We start from the raw sequence: 24,293 nt of genomic DNA on the forward strand, positions 1-24,293 counted from the left end.
TTTATCCTTCATTTTGCTAATGTAGTGTATCCCATTGATAGATTTGTGGATGTTGAACCATCCTTGCATCCCTGGAATAAATCCCAGTTAATCATGGCATATGATCCTTTTAATGTATTGATTAATTCAATTTGCTAATATTTTGTTGAGAATTTTTGTGTTTATGTTCATCAGGGATATTGGCCTGTAATTTTCCTTTCTTGTAGTGTTCTTGTCTAGTTTGGGGATCGGGATAATGCTGGCCTTGTAAAATGAGTTTTAAAGTGTTCCCTCCTCTATTTTTTTGAAGAATTAAGGAAGGATTGGTATTAATTCTTCTTTAAGTGTTTGGAAGCCATCTGGTACTGGACTTTTGTTTGTTGGTAGGTTTTTTATTACTGATTCAATCTCCTTACTAGTAATACATCTGTTCAGATTTTTTATTTCTTCGTGACTGAGTCTTGGTAGGCTATATGTTTCTGTGAATTTATCCAACTCTTCTAGGTTGTGCAAAATGTGGGAGTATAATTGTTCATAGTAGTCTCTTATAATTATTTGTATTTGTGTAGCATTGGCTGTAATATCTCCTCTTCATTTCTAATTTTGAGTCCTCTCTCTTTTTTTCTTGGTAAAAACAGATAAAGGTCTATCTATTTTATTTATGTTTTCAAAAAACAGTTCCTATTTTCATCTTTTCTGTTGTCTTTTTATTCTGTTTCATTTATTTCCACTATGGTTTTTGTTGTTTCCTTCCTTCTGCTAACTTTGAGTTTAGTTCTTCTTTTTCTAGTTCCTTGAGGTGTAAAGTTAGGTTGCTTGAGATCTTTCCTTTTATCTTAACATAATTTTTTATCACTATGAACTTAGACCTACTTTTGCTGCACTCCATAAATTTTGGTGTATTTTATTTCCATTTTCAACTTTCTCAAAATATTTTTGATTTCTCTTATGATTTTTTTCTTTGACCCATTGGTGGTTCAGTAGCATGTTGTTTAATCTCCACATATTTGTGTTTTTTCCAGTTTTCTTCTCCTAATTGATTTCTAGTTTCATACGATTGTGATCAGAAAAGATGCTTGCTATGACTTCAGTCTTCTTAAATTTATTAAGACTTTAGTGGCCTAATATATGATGTATCCTGGAGAATGTTTCATGCTCACTTGAGAAGAATCTGTATTCTACTGTGTTGGGTGGAATATTCTGTAAATGTCTGCTAAGTCCATCTTATCTAGGTGTGGTTTAAGGACAATGTTTTCTTATTGATTTTCTGCCTGGATGACCTATCCATTGTTGAAAGTGGAGTATTGCAGTCCTCTACTATTATTGTATTACTGTCTGTTTCTGCCTTCAGGTCTGTTAATATTTGCTTTCTATATTTTGGTGTTCCTATGCTGGGTGCATAAATATTTACAAGTGTTATATCCTGTTGTCAGATTGACCACTTTATTATTATATAATGATCATCTTTGTCTCCTATAGTCTATGGCTGAAAGTCCATTTTGTCTGATATAAATATAGATCTCTTGAATTTTTTTTTGTTTCTATTTCCATTCAGTATCTTTTTCCATCCTTTCACTTTCAGTCTGGGTGTACTCTTAAAACTGAAGTGAGTCTCTTGTTAGCAGCATATAAATGGGTCTTGTTTTTATCATCCATTCACCCACTTTCTTCTTTCGATTGGAGAATTTAGTTCATTTACATTTAAAGTAACTATTGATAGATATGGAATACCATACTTGTAACATTCTACTTTAAGCTGATAACAACTTAACTTCAAGTGTATACTAAAACTCTCCAATTTTACTCTTTCCACACACATTTAATGTTTTTGATGTCACAATTTATATCTTTTACCTTGTGTATCTATTAACAAATTATTGTAGTTACAGTTATTTTTAATACTTTTGTCTTTTAACCTTCATACTAGAGTTATAAGTCATTTACCCACCACCATTACAACTTCGGAGTATTCTGAATTTAACTATATTTACCTTTACAAGTGAGATTTATAGTTTCATATATTTTCCTGTAAGTAGTTAGCACTCTTTTGCAATTCTCTTTAACAGTTTTTGTAAGGTCAGTCTAGTGATGATGAACTCCTTCAGCTTTTGCTTGTTTGGAAAACTTCTTATCTCTCCTTCCATTCTAATGGACAACTTTGTCAGACATAATATTCCTAGTTGGGAGTTTTTTCTTTCAGCAGTTTGAATATATCATGCCATGCCCTTCTGGCCTTCAAAGTTTGTGATGAAAAAGTCTCCTGATTGTCTTATGGGGGTTCCCTTCTATGTAGCAAGTATTTTTTTTTCTTGTTGATTTTAAGATTCTTTCCTTGTCTTTAACTTTCGATAATTTAATCATAATGTGCTTCATTGTGGGTCTCTTTAGATTCATCTTATTTGGAATGCTCTGGGCTTCCTGGATTTGGTTGTTTCTTTCCTCAGTTTAGTAAAGTTTTCAGCCATTATTTCTTTTAATAAGCTTTCTGCCCCTTTCTCTCTCTTCTCCTTCTGGGACCCTACAATGTGTATATTGTTCTGTTTAATGGTTTACCGTAAGTCCCTTATACTGTCTTCACTCTTTTTCATTTTTTTCTTTTTGCTGCTCTGATGGGATGAATTAAATTGCTCTGTCTTCAGGTTCACTGATCCTCTCTTTCACTTGATCTAGTCTGCTGTTGAACCCCTCTATTGTATTTTTCATTTCAGTTATTGTATTCTTCAGCTCTGTGATTTCTGTTTAGTACTTTCTTATATTTTTTATCTCTTTGTTGAAATTCTCCTTTTGTTCATTATTTTCTGACCTCAATGAGAACCTTTATGCTCAGTGTTTAAACTCATTATCAGACAAATCATTTATCTCCATTTTATTAAGATCTGTTTGTGGAGTTTTATCTTGTTCTTTTGTTTGGAACATATTCCTTTGTTTCTTCATTTTCCTTGACTTTATGTTTATTTCTGCATGTTAAGTAAAACAGCCACTTCTCCTAGTCTTGACAGAGTGGTCTCGTGTAAGAGATGAATCATCAATCAGCCTGGTTGGTGTTTCTGGTTGTCTCTCAAACCTCTGTGATTGTCCAAGCCACCTTCTTTGTTCTTAATGGCTTCCAGTAGTCGAGGTTGTGCCAAGACCCATACATGTCCCCAAAGGGAGGATCAGGGGGTTGACCCCATGGCTGAATGGTTGGGTTCATGTGCTCCACTTCAGCAACCCAGGGTTTTACCAGTTTGGATCCTGGACATGGACCTAGCACTGCTCATTAAGCAATGCTGAGGCAGCATCCCACATAGCTCAACTGAAAGGACCTACAACTGGAATATACAACTATGTACTGGGGGGCTTTGGGGAGAAGAGAAAAAAAAGGTGGAAGATTGAGAACAGATGGTAGCTCAGGGCCCATCTTTAAGGAAAAAAAAGGGGGAAGATCACAGTCAGCACCTAGATGCAGGCTGTTTGGAAGCTAGACCATCAGGCAGCAGCTGGGAAAATATGTAGTTAGAGCACGTCAAGGGATAAATAGGGATATAAGGGGGTTTTTTGCCTGTTCCCTCTTCACTGGGTCCCATTGTATAGCTATTGGGGTTGCTCCTACACCCATTAATAACTGCTACAGTTAATAACTGTAGCAAATACAGTTACAATCCTGTAGGAGTGTACCATACTGCTACAGCCCTGTAGGAATCAGGAATGCAAACCCCTTTGGCTATCAGAGCCAGACAATCCAGTGCCCGTCCCTTGGACAGCACTACAAAAGCTGGGGCACCAGATATGCGTACATACTTCTTCCAGGGTGATACTAGCAATTTGGATCAGGCAAGAGAAAAATCAGTGGAAGTGTCCTCAGACTTCCCTGTTATCTGGAGAGGATCACAGTCAGCTATAGATGAGTGCTAAATTATAAGCCTGACCCTCAGGCAGCAGCTTCTAAAGTACAGTCGTGTGTCACTTAACAGACAGGGACACATTCTGAGAAATGCATTGTTAGGTGATTTTGCCATTGTGCAAACATCATAGAGTGTACTTACACAAACAGAGGTTATAGCCTACTACATACCTAAGCTATATGCTACTAATCTATGGGACCACTGTCATATATTCAGTTCATTATTGACTAAAACAATGTTACGTGGCGTATGATTATATGCAAATAGGGCTTTTTCAGGAAAAGGTCTGGAAGATGGGTGTTTTGTCTTCTCTCTGTGTGCTGAGCTTTGGGAGGATAGCTAAGTAGCCATTTTTTCTTTGTTTGCTACAGTCCTGTTGGACTCATTGGCTATCAGAACCGGGCAATCTAGCAGTCTATCCCTTGAGTGACAGCTACAACACCTGGGGCATCAGATGTCTGTATAAGCTCCTTCCAGGGAGATATTGACTATTTGGAGTAGACTTGAGTGAGAAGGTGAAGCTGGCTTCCTCTGTCTCCAGGAAGGATCTTAGTCAGCAACTAGATGCATGTTAAATTAGAAGTCTGACCCTCAGGCAGCAGCTTTAAAGTATGCAAATAGGCCTCTTTCAGGAAAAGACTGGAAGATAGGCCTTTTTTCCTGCTCTCCCTCTGTACTGAGCTGTTGGGGATAGCCACAGAAAGTCCTTGCCAGCCCCTTAAGAACTGTTTGTTTGCTATAGTTTTGTGGATTTTGTGGACAAGCTCTGTTGGCTTTCAGAGCTAGGTGTTTTTGGGGCACTAAATGTGGTGTCCAAACTCTTCGCTTCTCAGTTGGGAGTTATCTCTGAATTGCATAGTGCTGTGCTGGGGGTGGCATTTATGATGAGAGTGTGTCTCAGTCTTTCCTATCCATTTTGATGTGGGTGATATGAGTATTTCTTCTTTTGCCTGATTTGTAGGAGTCACTCAGCTAGCATCCGGGTTTCTTTCGGAGTGAATTGGTCCATGTGTAGCTGTACATTCAGTGTGTCAATGGAAGGAGGTGAGTTCTGAAGCCTCTATGTTGCCATCTTGAATCAGAACTCAAATAATATTCTTTTGTTTGTTTATTTCTTTCTTTCATTTCGTGCAAGGTGTTCATCTTGTTTTGTATCAAGCCTCTGCTGTCCTCATAAAATAAATTGGAAATTGTTTCCTATCTTTCAGAACAATTTGCGTAAGATCAGTGTTATTTTTTCTATAGATTTTAGAAGAAATCACCAATGAAGCCAAATAGTCCCTGAATTTTCTTGTGGGAATGTTTTAAATAATGAATTCAATTGCTTTAATAGATACAAAGCTATTCAGATTTTCTGTTTCTTCTTATGTCAATTGATAGGTTTATTTTTATAGGAATGTATCCATATCATCTAAATTTTTTAATTGATTAAAGTTGTTCAGAATATTGTCCAATGATTTTTTTCTCAGTTGAATTCTCAATGATATTCCTTTAACTCCCTTCATATTATTGGTTGTTTGTTTCTTCTCTCTTTTTTTTTCATGATTAGCCTTCCCAAGAGTTTATCAGTTTTGTTAGTTTTTCCTAAAGTACCACCTTTTGGATCTTTTACTTCTGTCTACTGTACTTTTTTAAAAATTTCACTAACTTTCTTCTATTTACATTTTTTGTGTTTCACTTCCTTTTTCTCCCCCCTTACCTCCTTGAGAAAGATACTTAGACAATTGATTTTTAGCCTTTCTTCTTTTCTAGTATATGCACTCAAGGTTATAATTTCCCTCTAAGTGTGGGTTTAGCTATATCCCACAAATTTTGATATGCTATATTCATTATCATTCAGTTCAAAATATTTTCTAAACTTCTATTATGATTTCTTCTTTGGTCCATGGGTTATGTAGTAGTGTATTGGTTAGTTTTCAGATTTGGGGAAATGTTTTCTGGTTATCTTTCTATTAATTACTTCTAGCTTATAGCCATTGTAGTCTGAGAACATATTCTCTATGATTTCAATCCTTTGAAATTTGTTAAGATTTGCTTTATGGCCAGAATGAGGTCTATTTTGGTAAAATGTTCCATATGCACTTGAAATCCTATGCAAGGCTAAGAGTATATTGATCAAATACTCTGTTCACAAATTAATTGAACTGGTTCTTTTTCCCTCTCCCCTTTAGCATGATTATATTATTTATTTGGAATACATTTGGGTTCATTTGTTTTCAATTTGCTTTCAGTCTTAAGTTTTCCTCCTTCCCGTCTTAATTTAATTATGGTTTTGAATATGTAGAACATTAACATACTTCTAAAAATCAAAACTATGCAGAAACATGTAATCATCTTTCTGTAAAAGTGTCACTGCCTCCTGTATTCCTTCCACCTCATTCCACCTACCCCATGTAGGTCACCAACATTACTGTTTCCTGACCGGTTCTTGCTGTGTGATTTTTTTTTTAAGATAAGTAAATGTACATATGTTCTTATTTCCTCTTTTTCCTTTTACACAAGGTAGCATGTAAGCTCTTTTGCAATTTGCCTTTTTTATTTAACAATATCTCCCAGAGATCACTCCACATCAGTTCATAGAGATCTTCCTCATTCTTTGTTTGCAGCTGTGTAATACTCCATTGAATATATACACCATGGATTTTTCAATCAATCTCCTATGCTTAGACATTTAGGTAGTTTCCTAAAAATAATACTGCAGTTAGTAGCTTTGTGTATATGTATTTTTGTGCTGTTGAGGGTGTATCTTCCGGATAAACTCCTAGAAGTGAGGTTGCTGGGTTGAAGGATAGATGCATATGTGGTTTATCAGCTTGTGCTGAATTCCTCTCAATAAGGACTTTGCATTCCTACCAGCAACGTATGAAACTGTCTGCTTTTCCTCAGCGATAGGAGCATTGTCAGGCTTTTGGAGTTTTGTCAATCTGATGAGTGAAATAGAATTTCAGTGAGTTTTAACTTGCATTTATCATAATGTGAGTGAAGCTGAATATCTATACATATGTTCAAGGCTCATGTTTATATCTTTTTGTAAATTGCCACTTCGTGTCATTTTTCTGTGAGATTATTAGTATTTATTTTTTCTTCAAGTGTTAAAGGTTTTTCGTATATTAGAGATGTTGGCCGTTTTTCTGTGATATACACTGCAAATACTTTCTCTTTGTCCTTTGTATTTTTACATAACTTATGGTGTTCCTTGTCATATATAGTCAATTTATCATTCTCTTGTTTTTCACACCTGGATTTTTTAGTCAATGTTATAAACATTTCCCTAAATCCAAATTATGGAGGAACTCACCCATATTTTCTTCTAGTACTAGTAAAATTTTATTTTTTACATTTATGATTCTTACTCATTTTGAGTTTCTTCTTCTATATGACGTGAGGAATGGATTTTTTTTTTTTTAAAACAGTTATCCAGTTGTCCCAACATCATTTATTAAAAAGATTATCTTTTCCCCAGTGATTTGAGATACCACCTTTATAATATACTAGATTTCTATGGGCTTCTATTCCATTGGCCTTTGTCTCATCATAAGCCAGTACTGCACCATTTTAATTACAGAGGCTTCATAGAATCGATATTCAGAGGATTAGACTCCTCCCCTCACCCATAGCTTTTCCTATTTACTCTTCCTTCCTGTCTTTGTGTATTTATTTTTTCTTTTCTTTTTAGCTTTATTGAGGTATAATTGATAAATAAAATGATAAGATATTTAAAGAATGCAACACGATGATTTGGTATACATATGTATTTATTTTTTTATATGAACTTTAATCTCAGTATATCTAACTTGATAATAAAACTTGTCGATATTTTCATTGGGTTACATTAAATTTATGTTAGCATAGTAAAAAGTGAGATCTTGATTATGCTGAAGCATCTTAAATAAGAAAAAGTGTTATCTTTCCACTTGCTCCAATATACTTTTGTGTCTTTCAGGATATAGTTTTCTTCATATAGATTTTTATCATTTATTGTTATGTTTATTCCTAAATATTTTATCTTTTTTGTTGCTATTATAAATAAGATATAAGATTTTCTCGTTCATTATGTCTTTTAACTGGCTATTGCTTTTGTATACGAATGCTACTGGGTTTTGTTATATTTTCTTTTCATTGTGAAATATGGTTTTAGCATTATAAAATGCCCTGGCCTCACTTTATGTATTTGGCTTGAATTCTATTTTGTCTGATATTTGGATTTCAATTCCTGCTTTCTTTTTGCCTCTGTTTGGCTGGTAAATCTGTGCATTCCTTTATTTTTAGCCTTTTTGAATTATAGCATTTTAGATATGTCTCTTATATACAGCATAGAGTTTGGGTTTTCATTAATGGATAGGTTTTAGAATTACTTTAATAGATGAGTTAAGCTCATTAATGTTTATTGATATGACTGTTATATTTCGTGCCAAGTATGTCATCTTATGTTGCAATTTCTGTAGGCATCATATTTACTATGTTTCCTTCTCTTTTTCATGTGTCTTCTTTGTTTTTCTTTTTTTCCTTTGGCTATTTAGGATGTTCACGTTTCTGTTGTAGTGTTTAGTTTTGTATTCATAGTATCCTTGATTCCTTTTTGTCTTAACCTTTTACTATCTCAAACTTCCAATGACTCCCTCATCTCAGAATAAAATTAAATATCTTTGCTATGGCCTACAAGGCCTTCCATGACCTGTTTCCTGGCTATTTCTCTGGAGTTTTTCCTGTGACTCTCCAGTCACTCAACTCCAACAACATGACGTTCTTGGTCTCCCTCAAACATGTTATCATCTAAAGGTCTTTGCAGTCAGGTTATCTCTATCTGAATGTCCTTCCCGCAAATTCTTACACTATTTACTCCTTGACTTCATTTAGGTCTGGGCTCGAATTTTACCTCATCATCAAAAGAGTCCCTGACTCCCATAGTTAATAGATCATGGCGATTTCAATCTGTAGCTCCTTATCCTATGTGATTTTTCTTCAAAGCATGTGCCACCACTTGCCATTGTTAATACAAAGCATGGGTAGATTCTGAAGGCCAAAGAAAATATTTGAATGGTCCCTTCAACTAAAGAGCATATTTTCCATGGTTTCTTGGCATCATTAAAATGCTGTTCAGTTAAAATTCCTAAAACTTGAAAATTTGGGTCAAGTATATTGAGGTTCTCAAATAGAGAACAGAACTGGAAGTTATTTGGCATTGAAAATGCAAATGGGTAACTCTGCCTGACAACCAGATAACAGCCCTGCCTATCGAAGTTTGTCTCTAGGCTGTTTCCACACTACAATTTGTTGGAAGTTTCATCCACATCTTATTTTGATGGTATGTGTGGGCCTGTTTTCTTATGTTCCCTTGACCATTTTAACAAGAGTCTAAGATATGGGTTCATTTGAACCCATGAGTAAAACTGTACAATGTGAGAACCCCCCGAATGGAAGTCTAGCACCAGCTGTCTCATGCAATTCTCCAACTTCATGCTCCATAAAGCAGAGGATAAAGGCATCATGAATTGATGAGGTGTGGCATAGTAACCTGGGGCCTCAAAATTCATGCCAGATGAGGAGGCAATTGGAATGGGCTTCTAAGTACCAGCATAATTTTGTAATTCTGGCAAAAGTTTGTATGTGAAAGATAGCTGAGTCCCAAATGGTGTCTGCCATCTGTGGCTACATTGTAGAATCCTGGTGTGGAAGAATTTGGTTCCCATAACTTTGCTCAAACTTCTATGTGGTAATGAATACTTTTGTGAACAGTAATGGTTATTGTAACCTGGTGAGCTAATGATAAGCATGGGAATATCTCCAGGGCAAGAGTAGGATGGAGACTGGATCGTGGGGAAATAATTCTAAAAATGGTTCTCCAGGGCTAAGGGATAAACCAGATGGTACTATATTTGAAAAATGGGAGAAAACAAATTATAGCTATTTATGTTTCTGCTCTGAGGGCAATGCCTGTATTTTCTATAGGATGGCTTCTTTGCTAAGGACTATTAACTTGAGAGGGGAGAGCTACCACCAAATGATATTTTAATGGCCAGCATAAAAAATGTGTTACTTTTGCTGTGATTTCCCTGAAAAAACATATCTTGGTAGAGAAATCTTAATCATATTTTAGAAGCTCTGTTGGGTCTTTCTCATGGAATAAAATAGTAACAACATTTTAGGAAGAGAAACACTAATGGATTTCCCTTTCAGAAATTATTTAATTCAAATAAATGTTTAACAAGCTTTTGCTGAGTTCATGGCATGGTACTAGATAATAAGGGAATATAAAGAGGAATAAAATATATCCCTTGACCTCAACGCATTTGTGATTTTGTGAATAATATTCCAACAGCTAAATTTTGAGTATTGTATGATAAGAGATAGTAACAATATATAAATGACTCACCTCACTACATTTATAGTAGCTGATTTTTTTTTTATTCCTGCTTTGAAGGACCTTTCTAGTTGAAAAAAGAAAGCCCCACAAAACTCTTTCATAGAGCCGTCAAACAGCTTGCAACATTAGACAAACGTAATCAGCAGTGAGAAAACATGATGGACTGACTGATGAGATGGAAAGACTTTTGATTGCCTGGATATGTGATAAGACAATGAATCCATATGCCTAGAAGCCAAATGGATTTTTTCTAAAGGGCTTTCATACTGAAAAACTCTTAAGAAAAAGAAAAATGAGACATTAAAGGAAGACATTTTCAGCTTGAACAAGGGACTATTTGATAACTCCAGGAGGAAGTTCTATTAGCACAACCTCCTAGTTCAGGGAAAAGCTGTAAGGAATCAGGCCACTATGTAATACAAGAAGGAGGAGGAAATGGTGGACGTAAATGGAGTACGAAGGAGGGATCCTTGGAGGTAGTGGCATTTAATCTCAGCCTTGAAAGATACGGATGGGTTGAGTCCATGGGAAAGAATGATTGAGTCAGCGGAACCAGAGTGAACAAATATATGAGCTCTGAATTGGCTAAGAATCTGGTAGGGAAAAATATTTGTATGTTGGATTGGTAAGAGCTGAGGAAGCAAAGATAGTTCATGACGGGTTCACAGAGGGTGTTCACTTGAACTTTACTTAATAAACGATGAAGGAAATGTAGGATGTGAAGAATAATGCAGTGAGATCAGGGCTTTAGAAAGATAACTCTGGAGGAGCAACGTAAAGAACAAGTAGAGCATATGTGACAGTAGTCCAGACCAGAGAGTAGAGGCACAAGGACTCTCTCATTTTGTCCTCTACAAATAACTAGCATATTATTGAGCACGTGGCAGCCGTTCCACAAATGCTTTATTCACTCAGCATGTAAGTATAGCATATCTACCATATACAAGCATTTGTGGAGGCTAGAGAAATGGAGAAATATTCCATTGTTCCCAAGAAACTTAAACTCTTTACTGATTAGTCATGAATTTATAAGGTTTTTTGTTTTTGTCTTTTTATTTTTTAATTTAATTTTTTTTTCAGTGAGGAAAATTGGCCCTGAGCTAACATCTTTTGCCAGTCTTCCTCTTTTTGCTTGAGGAAGACTGTCCCTGAGCTAACATCTGTGCCAGTCTTCCTCCACTTTGTATGTGAGGTGCCACCACAGCATGGCTTGATGAGCAGTGTGTAGGTCTGTGCCCAGGATCTGAACTGGTGAACCCCAGGCCGCCAAAGTAGAGCACACGAACTCAACCACTATGCCACTGGGCCAGCCCCCTACAAGGTTTTTGAGGGTCATCCAAGGTCCAGTTGCCCAACTGTTTTGAAATGGTTTGCATTCTGCTCTCAAAGATATCAGTAGTCAGGACCAAACTTCCAGAATAAGCCACACAAAAGATTACAAATTGTATGAAACAAACAAACAAACCGGGTTCTCTGTCACATCTCCCTATTGCTCTTACTAGTTTATTTCCACTGACACTGAACTATCTAGGAAACCAAAAATTGAAAATATCAGATCTGACTGCAGGAGGCAATCAGGAGCCCCATGGAAAACCTATTCTTTTTATATATTTCCAATGCATGAAGAATAATCTCTACCTGGAAGCCAAACACCCTAAGCTGATGTCCAACTTGCTTTTTAGACATTATCCAAACATACATAATGTAGGCAATAGCTGCTTGACAGGGATTTGGAATCAGGAAGAGGAAAAGACATTTTGGTTGAAAATTGCGTGGTAATATTTATCTTCACAATGCTGTGTATGCCCCAAGCCTGTCTTCATTCTTAACCCCTGAAGAGAGAAATAAACTGAATTCAAGCCAGTGGGTCAAGATCCAAATGTAGCACATAAGCTTACTCCCGGTGCGGATAGGGGGTCCCAGAGAACAGCATGTCCTATAAAACCTTGGACAGCAGAGAGAGATGCCCATATGCTCCTCTTGCCATTTCTGCTTGTCATTTTCCACTCCCCTTCCCCCTGTAGGTGACTGATAAGCAAAAGCTTAACTTTCCTTTCATCAACAAAAAAAACACCACAAGCTATACATCTCAGCTTGTTCTTCAGCAAGTACTGTCTGTTTCTGAGCCAATGTTTGGAATTTGAAGTGACAACTCAACCCAATAATTTTACTCCTCTCCCTCTCAATCTTAAATTGTTTTTTTTTTTTTTTTTTTTTTGCTGCATCTTAATCCAGGGTGTAAGAAACATGGCTCTCACAGAATGAAATAAATCTTGAGGAGTTCTCTCTCCCTCAGCAATTCAACATCTCTTTTGGATATTCTCCCACTGAGCATGTGTTCAGAGGGACCTCTCACCTCATCAGTGATCTGTATCTCAGCTGCCACTTCTTTTTGAGGAAAACTTGACTTTCAGTTTCTAGGGAACACACAAAACAAAACCTTACAAGGGAATTGGAAGTAGGGGTGTTGAATGAGACAGCAACAAATTTCTGGTTAAGGGATGCACCAAAGTACGTACAGACTAAGCTTGTTCTGACCATTACCTTTACTAAGGAAATTAAGGATGCTTAGGTTTTACAGATCCTTTATCCTCAAGGAAAGATTTCATTGTAACTAATGCACGCTTGGGCTGGAAAGCATTTAAAGAAATTCTAAAATGTATACCACAATGATCATGACCAAAGAGTTTCTCTGGTTGATGAGAGCTTATGCATGAGTATCCAGAAGCATGTTGTAAATTGAGAAGATGCATCATCATCACTTAAGCCCCTGATTAAGGTTTTATTTCATTAAATTTTAAGCACAGTTCACCTTATTGACACATCGCTCTACTTTTTTTCAGTTTCATCCATATTTATCTCCACCAACTGCATCTTATAGAGAATGTTGCCCTGAAAAGGCAACATCCTTTTGTATAGATTTATTAAATATATCCTTTTAAAAATCAACATTTATTGGTTTCTGCCACATCTAGCCCAAGACTGAACTTGACCACCCTGGACAGCATGCCCGTTAATCCATAATAGTATTATGCCCATAACAGCATAAGAATCTACCGTTGTGCCTTGAAAAGACAGAAGTGAAAAAGTCTCTCCCCAGAGAAAACAATGCTTCTCTTCCTCCCCAGGGATAAGCATTTTTCTTAGAATTATACTGCTTGAATTGAAAAGTTTACCTCTCACATGCAGGCTTTTAGAAGCACTGTTGATGTGGTCACATTTTAATGTCTAGATTTCCATCTGGAGACCTTGATTGTATGACTGCCTCCAAGTGTGGTAGAACCATTATTGCCAGTAAACCTCAGAGTGTGCATAGATCTGTATCAAAGTTTTTCCATGGGGTTGAGGTTTCCCTCTAAAGCACTTGAATTATACTTTAACCATCATCGCACATAGAAGCATTTGGAAATTTGTTTTTAAAATCACTTTTTAAAATTTCAAAACACTTCTCGTTGCCAAATGTAAATGATACAAAATCACACCATGTAAAAATATGGTTCTTTTTAAAGTTTTCATTTCTCAGTTAAAATTCTCTACCTCTTTGTAAATTGTCCACTTTCCTCTACTAGATCTTTAACACATTTATCACAGTTGTTTTAAAGTCTTTGTCCTCTAATTCCAAAATCTGGACTGCTTCTGTTGACAAACTTTTCTCTTAATTATGAATCACCTTTTCCTCCTTTGCCCATCTCATAATTTTTGGTTTTATGCTGGACATTGTGTGTAAAAAGAACCATAGGATGAAATAAATATTAACTCCTTGAAAAGAAGATGTCCCTTCCTCTTCAGACTGCTGATGTGGGAAGTTGAGTTAATCTAACCTTATAATCATCTGCAGTTCAGCTGAATTTTGAATTTGTCGCAGCTTTTGTTAAATTCAGTCAACCACTGACTTCAACAGAGTCGAGGGCGGGATCAGAGCTTCGCCTTCATCAGGGCTTGAGATCTCATTATTAGTGAGAGTCTTGAAATCCCTCTATACTCTACAATGGCACTGCCAGCTCTCCATTTTGGGAGAGATTTCTCTCTTCTTTATGACTCAGCCATCGGCTTTTTAGTTTTTTGTACCTTGTGAAGTCTCTCTACCATACTACCCTGCCACCAGGCTTCAGAAGACTGATGCTTTAAACAAAGATGAGTGCCTTACATTTGGTGAGGGTCCATGCGCCTTAGAGGAAATCTATATCAGATCTCCAGGCCTACCACAGATTTAGGCATCTAATGCCACACCCTTCATAAAGGTGCTGTGTGAAAGAGTTGACAGGTAAGCACATTCTTGCTTTGGTTTGGATTTGCTCAGGATTCTAATTTATGATGCCAACCCACACCTGGCCATGAAAAGATTGCTACAAATCAGGCTTGTTTCTTCTTAGCCCCATCTATGGCACGGTTGTTCCTCCTGCTGCCTTGACTTCAGGGATGAAATTAGTTGTGACATTCTTCTCCCCTAGGAATAGCTCATCCCTTTCTGTTTGTTTCATTTAGATTTCTTTGTATCCTCAGCTCTCCAATGAATTTTTAGAAGTATGATTTTGTGGCTTATGTAGCTTTGTCTTATTGTCAGAGTGGGAGCAGTGGTCTCTTGCAAGATTCCACATTCTAACTAGAAGAGAAGTCATACAGGAAAAATAGAAAGTCTTCCTTATTGCTCCCCAAATGCATCCATATGCATACACACTCAGACACTTATTTGTTTATGTATTTGTGTGCATATGTATGTGACTTTTTAAATAAATAGCTTGCTATGCATTCTCTCTACAACTTTCTCCTTTTTTTCAACAATGTCTTGACTGTTTATTTCCCTGCTAGTACAGGTAGAGTTACCACATTCTTTTGAACACTTATATAGTATTCCATGGTATTGTCTGAACTATCATTTATCAAAGCAAGTTCTTACTGATGGATATTTAGTCATTAAATATTTTAATATTATAAATAATGTATCCACGAAAAATCTCACAAAAGTATGCAGAGTTTTGTGACTGTTTCTAAGGTCGAAGTCCTAAAAGTAAACAGCTCATTTGAAGATGTTTACTTCTTTTAAAAGATAACATTAAACATCATCTACTCTTTTCACATCACTCTGTGCCATCATTGTGACTATTATCACTGTACTGCTGTGATGCCCTGATCACTTTTTGACAAGTGTTGGACTATTTGACCCCTTGCATAAAGGCCTGAGATCAGAGTAACCCTGAGTAGGTTCTGTGGAAGACTAGTGCCATGAATATTTCATAAAAAGGGGATCTGGGGGCCGGCCCAGTGGCATAGTGGTTAAGTTCGCGCATTCCACTTTGGCAGCCCAGGGTTCACAGGTTCAAATCCTAGGCACATCCTTATATATCGCTCATCAAACCATGCTGTGGCAGTGATCCACATACAAAATAGAGGAAGATCAGCACAGATGTTAGCTCAGCAACAATCTTATTCAAGCAAAAAAAAAAGAGAAAGATTAGCAATTAACATATGTTAATTCAGGGACTTTCTTCCTCACCCAAAAGAAAAGGGAGAGAGGAGGTTCTGTGGTCAAGTTAGATTGGGAAGCCCAGTATACTATATCCACACACGCTTCTTTCTTAGAGATTCAGAACATGCTTGAATACATTAGAGACTTTATGAAGCCATGCAGAAGAATGATCTATTTAACTTTGTTTCGCCCAGTGTTTTCCACACCTATTGATCAAGTAACTCTCATTGTTTATTATATATTGACATCCTATAGAAAGAAATTTGGGAAGTGCTGCTCTAAGTAATTTTATTCCTTTAAAAATAAATCTGGATGTTCCTGCTGCTTCCATCTCTTTCCTTGTAACTAGGCTTTCAACACTGTCCATGATGAGTTGCCTTTTCTCCTGATCACTGAATCTCCTAGTCCAGAAAGGCTCTCCCCACTTAGAGATGGGAAGCCTCCATGCTTGCTAGAATTGTTTATAAACTAAAAATGGGCAGACTTTAAGAGAGGGCCTACTGAGCTCTCCCATGAGTCAATGAGAGCTTTTAATGCCTGAACTCTATTGAATTTATGTGGCCTTCCCATGACTCTTCTTTTCTTTTCTTCTTCATCTTCTTCAAGATTCTCATCTGTATTTTCTCATAAGGGAAGTATGGTATTCTTGGCTGTCTCCTAAAGTCCTGATGTAGAGAAGTCTCTTGCTTATTTAAGGCTTAGGCAGGGAGGATTTGTCCTACCAGAAGAAGAAAAGTAGGAAAGTTCAGTAATCTTATTCATGATAAGCTATGAGAAGAGAGCTGTGCTAGGTATGAGAGAGACCATATGCTAGGTAGAGCCTCCATTAATTGTGAACTCACTCTATGCCAACCATGGTGTGAAGAAGTTTACCTCAATCATCTCATTGACTTCACTCAACAACAGACTAAAAAATTACTGTTGTTATCTCCATTTAACAGATGAAGAACCTTGGGCCCAGTGAAACTAAAAATATAATTTGTTTACAGTCACACAAAGCAAATAATAAAGTAAATGATAGAGGTGAGATTTAAACTAAGTCTTCCCAATTTCAAAGTTGTTTTTAACTACTACACTATTCTATCTACTGTGTGAGTGTGTATAGTGCATGTGTGTGTGAGAGAGACAGACAGACATAGAGGGAGAAAGAGACAGAGAGAGAGAGAATGAGAATGAAATTAACCAAAACTGCTGTTCTGGTATGTCAGACTAACTAGAATGAGAGTCAGAGATTTAAGGCCAGGCCAAGTTGGGTAGAATTTCCAACCCTCTAGATCAGTCATCCCTCTAGATCCTATTCTATATGCTGTCCTCATTTCTCCTCTGGATCTTCCCTTGACATCAGTTGTAGAATATGCAATAGAAATCTGCACTAGACAAAGGGACTATAGAGCTTCTCTGAGCTAAGAAAGAAACCCAGTCCAGAGAGTTTCATATATAAAAATTTGGCTCAGTTCCTAACGAATTTGGATTACATGAAATCAACACTGTTTTCTCTGTGGATAACCAATCAATACAAGTACAAAAGGAGGCTTAGATTAATCTGCAGCTGGAAGCACATTTGTGAAAGCAAAGCACAGATTTTCAAAGCTCAAAAAACCTTAGGCTTATTTGATCTAGTATCGTGATTGCAATTTGTCACATGCAAAAAACATATTTATTCAACAAACATGTATTGAGTACTTCACTTTCAAGCATCGTGTCAGTTGTCACAATGCCTACACAAACACAGTGATTGGAAAAAATTAAGGAGTGAATTGCTTGAGTGCATTGGGGAAGATTATAAAAAATGGAAAATTAAAGAAAATACAAAAACGTGTGCTATGAACTTCTGACATACAAATAAACATTAGCAGGAAATAGTTTAAAAGGCATTAGTGAAATAAATTTTATATTAGAAATCTCACATTCGTTCCAGAAATACTTGCTGAGAAGCTCTTATGTGCTAGATATGTGCTAGGTCCTGGAAACATGGGGGACGCATAGGATAGTTTTTTACCTTAAACATCCTACAGCTAAGTGGGAAAGAGAAACATAAGAAGAATACTAATCACACAGCTTATAAGGGATATAATAGTAGCATAAATGAAAAAGTGAAGAAAAGTCCTGAAGGATTGGTTAACCTTTGTGAAAGTGCATAAAGCTAGTTGACATGTTATATTTAGCCTCTGGAAATGTTAGAAAAGATTTTGGGGATCACAGATGAATACCTTATTTTACCAAAGAGGAAAGTAGGCACAGAGAGGGAAGGTGGCTTGCCCAAAACTAACAATTGGCAGAATGGGAGTAGGAAAATCCTTGACACCCAAGCTAGTGCTTGCCCACATGCAGGTGAGAACCCTTTGTTAGAGACTTTCAAAGAAGATGTGTGACCTTTCCTGGCACACATCTCACTGGGAAGCAGTTGTCCCTCCTGATTTCCTACTCCTGAGCTTCTTAGGTTAGGGTGAACCTTTGTGAGCGTGCCCAAGTACTTGACAGAAACCAAAGGAAAAATGCAAACAGTTTGAAATAAACATTTTCATTACAAAATGTGCCAGGGGGTACATTTTTGTGAACTATTTTACATTAGAACCACCTGCAACAAAGTGGGAACTGCTGGTGTTTGCTGAAAAAGCCCCTTTCTTGGTATAACAGGAATGCAAATAAACAGCTGCTGTATTTTCTGCAATGTCACTGCTTGGAAGTCCGCTAAAGTGCCTTTTGTTTGTGTTGGGTATATCTCTAGGTCACTTAGAGTCACTGTCTTTTCTAGGAATTAGCTTAACCCCTATTATTATTCATAAAATAATGAAAACTGGAAAGCCAATATCCAGCTGCTATTCAGTCTGAATCCCCTTTCAGTTTATTCATTAGACTACTGAGATAGAGCGGCAAGAAAGTTTTGTAGAAATTAGATGCGAATCCTAAACATGTTCGTGTAATTCAGCCCCCAAATTCTACTTCTTAGAGTGTGTCTAAGAGAAGCTACTCAAAAGAAGAAAAAGATTCATTGTTTTAAACATAGTCTTGAGAGAACTGGTTATAATAGTAAAAATTATGCAAACATCTTACATATCAAATAGTAGGTAAATTAGAACAATTTTTGGAGCATTACAAAGCCATTAAAAAATGTTAATAGCTGTACAGCTGCATGAAAAAAATTGTTTAACATAATGTTTGTTTTCATTTCTGATATGGCTGATTCAATAAACTAAAAATCTTATAAGACAATTTGACTATGTACTCTGAAAGTCACCTAGAAGTGAAAATATAACAAACATCCTTTTAAGCTCTAGGTAAGCGCTTAAGAAAGTACAGAAAATCCCAAAGAGTCAAGAATAAAAGAGGAAAAGAAAAAGGGAGAAATCATGGGTATTATTCCAAGTTGCTGAAGTGAGTTTTGGGGATTGTAGATTGGGCTGATAGTCTCCATAAGAACCTGATTTTTTAATATACACTAGTGTGCAGGAGCCAAGATCTTGGGCCTCAATTATTTGAGGGATTTTGAATTAAGTTGCCTATGTGAAGCCATGAACTTCAAAGGGCTACAACTTCAGCAAAAGATTCAAACTGAGGAAAAATTCAGCCCATCAACAAAGGGGCACTAGCAGCTTATACACCATGTCCTAAGCTCAAAAGAAAGATATAAAGAAACTTCCCCTGAAAATTTGTAATGAATCTGTCTTCACTTATGTTTGGAGTTTGATTTTTATACCATCTGCTTGCTCTAGTAATTATTAAGCTGTAAGTAGCACATACCCGAATGGTCTAGGGAGCTTCTGATTTTGGCCATGATAGAGTAATTGAACTATACTTGCCTCCCTCCATGAACGATTAGAAAGGTGAGCAAAATATATAAAACAATTCTTTTCAAACAATGAACAAAGGCAATGTAGGGCTGTGATTCCTAAGAGAAGGGGAAGAAATGAGGTAATCTTTTGATTGCCCTAACTTCTGATTGTTGATACCTTCCAGACCACAGTGCAGGGAGGGAGAACTCAAGCAGAGCACAGTAGACTCAGTGATTAGAGAAGACTGAAATAAGGGTGCAGGCAGGCTAATGTGAAAGGAACCTGTGGGCCAGCATGCCAGAGGAAAACATACAGAGGAAGAGTTCCAGAAAATGGCAGGGGGAGTCTCTTTGATTCTGTCACTAAATATTGAAGTGCATATGTACAGGATGAAACTACGTGAGCCCAGCCAGAAAAAAACTTGGCAGCTAAAAGCTGATCAATTCACAGAGCTCACACAGGGCTAGGAGATATTAGAGTGGAGAGTAAACATCGGACACTGAGGGCACTCAGTAGCAACCACATGAAACCACACTTTACACACCTTAGTAGGTGGGCTAAATTAGTACCAGAGTAAAAGTTACTTTAGATTAACTCTAAAGAATCTAAAAAAATGTGATTCGAAAGATCAATGTGACTTCCAAATAACTTACCTGACTGCCGGAACAAAGTCCAACACGTTTCAAAGGAAGACAAAAGATCCAGCTACTCAACAATGTATAAAATTCACAAGTCCAGCAACCAATCAACTATTACTAGATTTACAGTGAAGTGGGAAAATGTGCCCCATTTCCAGGAGAAAATTCAGTCATTAGAAACAGATCCCAAAACAACAGCAATATTGGAATTAGCAGACAAGAGCCTTAAAATAGCTGCTATGAGTATTCTCAGCAATTAAAAGGAAATTTGAACATAATGAGAGAAAGATACCAAGAAGAACCAAGATTTTATAGCTGAAAAATACATTGTACTTAAACAAAAAATTCACTAGATGGGATTAACAGCCAATACTATGTTCAAGAAGGAAAGATTATGAGCCTAAAGACAAAAGAGTAAGGCATCCAAACTAAAGCAAAGAGAGAAACAAAATAATGGAGAGGAAAAAACAGACTCAGTGACCTGCAGGATGATAATAAGTCAACTAACCATGTGTACTTAGAGTCCCAGAGGGATAATGGGCAAAAAAAAAAAAAAAAACATTTTGGAGTAATAATGGCTGAAAAATTTTTTTAATTGATAAAAAACCACGAGAATAAAAATCCAATAAGCTCAATGAACTCTATGTAGGATAAACATAAGGAAAACCACCCTACAGCACATCAAAATTAAATTGCTAAAAACCAGTGATAAAAAAAGAAAATTTTAAAAACAGCGAGAAGAAAAAATATATTACGTAGAAAGGAAAAAGATAAGAATTATTAATTATTCACAGAAAACATCATGTACATGGAAAATCCTCAAAAAAGTAACTCAAACAATTAGTAAATTTAGGAAGATCACAGGGTAAACATATAAGTCATTTGTATGTTTATAAACTAGAAAAAATGATTGAAAGTTAAATTTAAAATACCATTTACAAGCACCATAAAACCCCACCAAACAAAATATGTTACCTACAAAACTCTGCTGAGAGAAAATTTTAAAAACCTAAATAAATAGAAAGACACGCTAAATTCATGGATTGGAAGACTCAACATTGTTAAGATGTCAATTTTATTGAAATTTGTCTATGAATGCCACACAATCCCAATGAAAATCCAAGTGGGCTTTATTGTAGAAATGTAAAAGATGATTCTAAAATCTATATGGAAATGCAAAGACCTAACATAGCCAAAGAAATTTTTTGAAATGAAGAACAAAGTTGGAAAGCTTGTATAGTCTAACTTCAAGAGTTACTATAAAACTGTTTTAATCAAGATAGCATTGTATTGACATACATGGGAACATATGGATCAATAGAACAGAATAGAGACACCAGAAACAGACATACACATATATGATCGTTTTTTGACAAAGAAGCCAGGTAATTAAACAGGGAAAAGAGACTTTTCAACAAATGGTGCTTTCCATAGGAGAAAACAATGAACCTTGAAAAAAATGAACTCTCACGCCATATCTTGATGTTAAAGTAAAAACTATAAAATTTCTCAAAGAAAACATTTTTCTTTGTTACCAGAATTAGACAACAAAAACGTCAGACAAAAACTGGCAAGTCTATAAAATGTGAATGATGAAAACATAAAAGAAGGAGCTGAAAATATGAAAAAAGAACAAGACTCTATCAAAAATGACCAAGCAGATATAAAAGGAAACAAATAGAACTTCTGGAATAATTTTTTTACAAATGCAGTCAATGATTTTTTAAATTAGTTGATGTGCTAAACAGCAGACTAGACACAGGGAACGGAGAAGCAAGTGGCGAACTGGAACATGTTTATTAAGAGATCATCCAAAAAACAGAACGGTGAGTTAATGAGATAGAAACTATGAGGGGAAAAAGAGACATGGAGAAGACACTGAGAGAAAGAGAAAGAAGAGAGAGAGAACATGAGAGCGAACCAATCAAAACTATTGTTCTGATAGACTAGTTAGAATGAGATTCAGAGATTGAAGTCTGTGCCATACTTGTCTTGGACACAGAGTAAAATTGCAGATTTATAGACAAAAATCTCAGAAAAACATAGAAAAGATACATACTATTTGCAAAGAAATAACAAACTGACAGACTTCTCATCGCAAAGATAGAAGACCAAATGGTGCTAGAGAAAATTAACTTTTAACCTCAAAATATATATTCAGCTAAAGTAGCATTTGAGAGAAAACAAAACAAAGATGTTTTCAAAGACTAAAGTATTTACCTTACAAGAGACTCCCACTAAAATACTTAATAAAGAAATTAAACCAGTAGAAAAAAATTGGAATAAAGAAAAATACTGAGCAAAAATTTTTAAAACATTTGGGGAAAATCTAAACAAATATTGATTTAGGGTTAATAAAAATAACGGTAGAATTAAGTTTTGGGTAACAACTGGTACAACAGAAACAGAGGCAGGCCAGGCAGATGATCTGAGTTAAAGAATTCTAACTTCCGTAGGGAAGGAAAAGATATGGTTAATTCCAACTTGTGATGTGTGCATGGTGAATGTTTAAGGATAATCAATAAAGAGAAGAAAATACATTGAATAACTTCCAAACCAGTAGAAGACAAAAAAAATAGAGAATTAAGAACAGAAAATGTTTAACTAGAAAGTGCTAAATTCTAAGATGGCAAAATCAAAGTGTATCAAATCACAAAATCATAAGTTAAACTTGCCTGTAAAGACAGAGATTAGCGTATTCGATTAGAATTATTCAAACGCATTTGAATCTATTTTAAAAATTAAGGACACAAAGTGGTTGAAAGTAGAAGGATATGTAGAGATTTACCAGACAGATTATAACCGAAAGAAAGTTGGTACAGCAAGATCAACATCAGTTCAAATAGACATTAAAGCAAATTATTGTTAAAAATAAAGAGGCTCACAACATTGATAAAAGGTACAATTCACCAGGAAATCTAAAATTTTCATGCACCTAAGGGCATAGCCTAATAATATGTATAAACAAATTTACAGAATTACAAAACCACGGTCTTGATGGGAGATCATGATTGCTTTCTGATTAATTGCAAGCTCAAGCACACGAAAATTTAATAGGAACATAAGATTTGAAGAAGATCTTTAGCAAGCTGGATGAAATAGACACACAGAAAAACCAGCACCCAAATTAGACAATAGATATTCTTTTCAAGGACACACAGATATTTACAAAATTGTCCATGCACTAAACATAAAACAAATCTCAATAACTGTTAAAGAATTGGTATGATACTAAACAACTTAATTAGAATAATTGTTAAGCAATAACAAAGAGAGAACTTCAAAATTCTCATATTTGGAAATATAAAAAACTCACTCTAATAAATGGTTCAAAGAAGAAAGAATAATAGAAATTTTTAAATAGAATTAAAAAAATAATGACAATGTTACATATCAATTGCAGACCTTATAAGAAGAAAAACTAATGCCTGAAATTCTCATATTATAAAAAAGAAGATGTAATCAATAAGCTTGCAAAAGACCTAGTGCAATAGGAGGGAAATAATACAAATTTAAAAACTGATGAACTAGAATTAAAAAATAAGAAAAAGAGAATAGTTGGTTCTTTGAAAAGACTTAATAAACCATATATACTCCTGGCTAGTTGATCAAGAAAAGAGAAGATACTGTAGAAGATTTAAAAAGATACAGAATATTATTTACAACTTCAGCTCGATAATTGTGAATGCTTTAGATTACTTGATAAATTTCTTAAAAAATATAATTTATCAAACCTGATTCAAGAAAAAAAAATAGAAAAGCTGATGATCATTAAAAAGCCTAATACACAATAAAAGAGTTTAAGCACCAAAGAAAATGGAATTAATAGTTAAAAATATCTTTCTCTTTCCCCCATCCCTAATCCCTTCTACAGGTACCAAGGCAGTTTTTCAGACGAGTTTGACTATATGTTCAAGAAATAGATAATATCACTGTTAACTTCTTCTAGAAGAGGAAAGAACACTTCCAATTTATTCCAATTCAAGCCAATATAACCTTGAAGTCAAAATCAGACGAGCACAGTAAGAAAGAAAAATGACTGGCCATCTCAAAAATGAGCATGGATAGAAAATCTATATAGATTTTATAGAAATTTATATATATTTTGTAGAAATAAAATAACAAAACTGTCAATGGGTTTTGAAAAGACATCTCAAATAAAGGTTAAAAAGCAAGTCATGGACTTGG

The 24,293-nt window shown here is 35.6% G+C and overlaps 1 protein-coding gene across 6 annotated transcripts in view; it reads left to right on the forward strand.

Moving 5' to 3' along the window:
- ATP10B (ATPase phospholipid transporting 10B (putative)) overlaps positions 1 to 24,293 on the forward strand; it is a 285,082-nt gene that overhangs the window by 62,598 nt on the left and 198,191 nt on the right. For all 6 annotated transcript variants that reach the window (XM_046667349.1, XM_046667350.1, XM_046667353.1 and 3 more), the window contains exon 4: positions 4,825 to 4,907. The gene's annotated coding sequence lies outside the window, so the exon portion shown is untranslated. The remainder of the gene's footprint in view (positions 1 to 4,824; positions 4,908 to 24,293) is intronic.

The sequence above is a fragment of the Equus quagga genome, chromosome 7 (assembly GCF_021613505.1).
Source record: "Equus quagga isolate Etosha38 chromosome 7, UCLA_HA_Equagga_1.0, whole genome shotgun sequence".
NCBI lineage: Eukaryota > Metazoa > Chordata > Mammalia > Perissodactyla > Equidae > Equus > Equus quagga.